Raw genomic sequence first — 4,973 nt, forward strand, 5'->3', positions numbered from 1 at the left:
AATGCCGATTATTAAATCAGAAATTAACCAAAAAAATGTTTTTATCATTATTAATAAAATACAGGGTAGCAAAGAAAATTTTAGAAATTTTATTTTACCACCAGTGGTCTAGCGAGAGTAAAAAAACAGTCAATAGACTATGTATTATTCATTTAAAATACAGAGATGCCTGTAATAGGACATCTAACCCGCTAGAAATAGCAGCAAGACTACATACCACAAAAATAGGGATAATTTCGAAAGGGAATGAAAAATAAAAACATTTACCGATCTATATTCTGTACCATGGTTTCAAGTCAATTTTAGTAAGATAAAATTTTTAGTAAAATAAAATTTTTAGTAAGATAAAATTTTACCACTAGACCACTGGTGGTAAAATAAAATTTCTAAAATTTTCTTTGCTACCCTGTATTTTATATGTTCCCCCCTCTCTCTCTCTGTCTCTCTCTTTCTCTCTCTCTCTCTCTCTCTATCTATCTATCTATCTTTCTATCTAACTCCCAAAATCTCTGTGCATATCTCACACTTATTGCATTTTCATCATCATTTTTTCTGTTTTAATTTTCATGATTTATCACCAAAAAGTATTATTTAATGCATTGATGGAACATAATATGATTAAATAATTGCCAATAGATTGGTTCATTACTAGCTGATGTAGAGGAATTGGCCTAGAGATTCATATATACTGAAGTACCAAATATAAATAATATTTATTTATGGACATTACACGAGAAATAGATCAGTAAATGATCAAAATCCACATATATATATATATATGTGTGTGTGTGTGTGTGTGTGTGTGTGTGTGTGTGCGTTGCTGTGTTTGCGTCCCCGTAACTTATCGGTTCTGCAAAACAGAACGCAGTGTAAGTGCTAGGCTTAAAAATTAAGTCCTGGAGTCGATTTTTCCGACTATGTATTTGATTGATGAGATTCTTGCTGTGAAATCGTGTGTTGAAATAGGTATTGTTATATTTCGTGATGGACATTTTTTTGTTTGTTTTGTTTTTTGCCAAAGAAACACGCATGCTGTAGATTTGTTCTTCACTTCAGATTTATTATCATTCTTCTTTTAGTGTTGTTTGTCTGAAAATCTTTCGTCACACATGCTGTGGTCGCTTCAGTGTTTTCTCCAACCCACGTGTCTCTTCCTATCCTGTTTTGTCCATTCTGAGAATGGTCTACCACCTACATCTACTAGCAGCTACAACTACTACAACTATTACTACTTTTAGCTGCAGCAGCAGCAGCAGAAGCAGTAGTAGTAATAGTAGTAGCAACAACAACAGTAGTAGTAGTACTAGTAGTACTAGTAGTAGTAGTAGTAGTAGTAGTAGTAGTAGTAGCAGCAGCAGCAGTAGCAACAGCACCAGTAATAGTAGTAATAGTAGTAATAGTAGTAGTAGTAGTAGTAGTAGTAGTAGTAGTAGTAGTAGTAGTAATAGCTGCAGCAGCAGCAGCAGTAGCAACAGCACCAGTAATAGTAGTAATAGTAGTAATAGTAGTAGTAGTAGTAGTAGTAGTAGTAGTAGTTCATAAACAAGATTGACAGTAACTACCAATTTCTTGAAAAAGTATTTCTCTGTAACACCATAGCTACAAGAGTCGCTTGTTTAGCACATACACCAACGCCTCCTTGACTCGTATTGACCAAAACCACCGCCAACGACAAAAACAACAACTTCATCACTAACAGCCCACCCACCCACCATTACCCTTCACCATTAACACTATCACCCACTACCACTAAGAATACAACCTGCATCACGAACACTGCACTGCTAGCGGCAACATTGTCGCTAACATCACGAACTTAAAACACCACCTGAACCAATACCAACACACCGAATATTTCTATTTTTGACATAAGGCCACCAGTTTTGAGAGGAGGGGAGAGGAGCAATACGAATACGTCATCACCAGTACTTGACATTTACCTTATCTTATTTCTTCATTGCCCACAAGGGGCTAAAACATAGAGGGGACAAAGGAGTTAAGTCGATTACATCAACTCCAGTGCGTAACTGGTACTTAATTTATCGACCCCGTAAGGATGAAAGGCAAAGTCGAACTCAGCGGAATTTGAACTCAGAACGTAACGGCAGACGAAATACCTCTAAACACTTCGCCCGGCGTGCTAACGTTTCTGCCATCTCGCCGCCTGACATGTACCTTATCTTAACAATCCCGTGATGATGAAAGGCAATATTAACCTTTTGAACTCAGAAATTAAAGAAACGGAATAAATGCCACTCAGCATTTTGTCCGATATACTAATGATTGTGCCAGTTGATCGTCAGACCAACACTACCACCAATAATCATTTCTGTTATTGGCACGAGTTCTGAAATTTTTTTTGTGGAGGGTGCTTTCCGATTATTCCGACCTCAGGAATCAATTGGTACCTGCTTTATCGTCCTCGAAACATAAAAGTCAAAGTCGACTTCGATGGGATTTGTACTCGGAACGTAAAGAAGGATGAAATGCCTTTACGCATTTCGTCTGTCGTGTTGAACTAGCGTCACTAATTATCATTTCTATTATAAGTACAAGACCTGAAATATTGGGAGAGAAGTCTAATTGCTTGCATCAACCCCAATGAGTAAGTGGCACTTATTGTGTCGGCTGCGAAAGGATAAAAGGCAAAGTCGACCTCAATTAAATTTTGAACTGAGAACGCAAACACGGACGAACTGGTGCTAAGAATTTTGCTCTACCTGTTAACGATTCTACCACTCCATCTCCTTAGTGATCCTATCTACTATAGGCACAAGGCCTGAAATTTTGGGGAAGAGGCCCAGTCGATTAGGCCGACCCCAGTACGCAACAGGTACTTGATTTATCGAACCTGAATGTTTCAAAGGCAAAATCGAGCTCGGCGGAATTTGTTCTCAGAACGTAGCGACGGGCGAAATACCGCTAAGTATTTCGTCCAGTATACTAACGATTCTGCCTGCTCTCCGCCTTAAAAAAAATAATAATAATAACAATAATAATAATAATAATAATGGTGATGATGTTAATAATTATAAAATGCCCTCTCATTGCATATGTTCTTAACTGATTGGATGCGTTATTTATATTGTTTTGTCTTGGTATAACAAATGGGCTACAGCAAATATATTATGGCCAGGCAGTGGCTCTCATGGCCTCTGATCTTAACTGGTTGGAAGTGTGATCATGTACATTGTTTTGTCTTGGTATAAAAAGATGGGCTACAGCAAATATTCTGCTCAGTACCACAGATTTGCTTGTCAATTGTTTTACAATAATCATTTGAGCATGTCCCTTGGTGGCTGACGATATGTGCATCTCTGATCACGGGCAGAAGTAGTGGGGGAGCATCATAGCAATGTGTTGAAAAAATTTATTTGTTGTCTGTATGATTCACCTTTGGAAACATGAGTATTTCGCTCAACATCCCTAAACAAACCATATTCAGCGTATTTTGAGAGGGATGGGCTACTTGTCTTGAAGAAAATTCTAACTGGTCCCCAGCTGGAAGGTCATGCGCTGTTTATTTTCATACGAATCACCATGTCATGCACATATGGTTGTGATGCATGTGCCTGATGTACCCTAATCAGACGGGTAGCCATGATGGGTGTACTGGACTTCGTATATTTTACCCCAGCGGCATTTTGATGGCAGGCACTGCTCTCTCACTTAATAATAATAATAATAATAATAATAATAATAATAATAATCCTTTCTACAATAGGCACAATGCCTGAAATTTAGGGGAGGGTAAAGTCGATTACCTTGAGCTCAGTACTCAGCTGGTACTTTCGTCCTAAATGATGAAAGGCAATGTTGACCTCGGTGGAATTTGAGCTTAGAACGTGACGACAGTCGAAATATCGCTAAGCATTTCGCCCGGCTTGCTATCGACTCTGCCAGCAGGCCGCCTTAAAAAAATCGTTCCCATGTCGAATAATAAAGATATTAATAATAATAATAATATCTTCTTTTAACTACAAAAGGCCTGAAATTAAGGGAGAGAGGACACATTGTTTACATTGGCCCCAGTACTCAACTGGATCTTATTTTATCGATTCTGAAAGCATGGATGGCAAACACGACTTCAGCGGAATTTGAACTAAGAACGTAAAGACGGACGAAATGCTGCAAAGCGTAGTGTTTGGCGTGCCAACGATTCTACCAGCTCGCCGCCCTCCCACCGCCACTAAAAACAACAACAATAACATTTTCACTAATATCACCAACACTACCAATTACAAGACCTTCGCCATCATCACAGGCACCACCAGCAACACCAACACCAACACCGCAGTATCGCTACTAACATTAGAATATCGCCTCTACCGCCACTCCCGACGCTACTATCTAAGAGACTAACATCACCACCATCAAAAACATCGTCATTAAGATCGTCGTTAACAACAACAATAATAATAATAACAACAACAACAGCTTCAACACTGCCGCTATCCCGTTTATCTCTAAACATATCATCAACATTTTCATTGAAATTCTCCTGAACACATCATCTGGAAAGATGAAGAAGATTTTTAAGAACGATAACCTTTTCCTGCGTCTATGCATGCATGTGTATATTTGTCTGTGTATATATGAATGCGTCGGTTTATGCATGTATGTATCCGTTTGTGTGTGTGTATTTCTGTGTGAGTAGGTGCCTTCATTATCGTCTGCTCGTATCTTGTCCTCTGGTCAACTTTCTGTCTTATCTCATTCAACTATCTGGTGCCATGTTATGACTTGAACAACGAGCTAGAAGGGTGGTGTTTGATAGAGAAAAGGGGCAAAGAAAAAAATAGGAAGATATAGAGAGAGACAGAGAGAGACAGAGAGAGAAGAAAAGAAGGAGAGACTGAATGAATTACAAAGTAGCGGGATTAGAATGAAAAGGGAGAGATGATGGAGTTAAAGATGCGGAATTGTGAGAGAATAACAGACAGATAGAAAGAGAAGTAATTCAAGAGGAGAGT

Source organism: Octopus bimaculoides, chromosome 5 (genome assembly GCF_001194135.2).
Source record: "Octopus bimaculoides isolate UCB-OBI-ISO-001 chromosome 5, ASM119413v2, whole genome shotgun sequence".
NCBI lineage: Eukaryota > Metazoa > Mollusca > Cephalopoda > Octopoda > Octopodidae > Octopus > Octopus bimaculoides.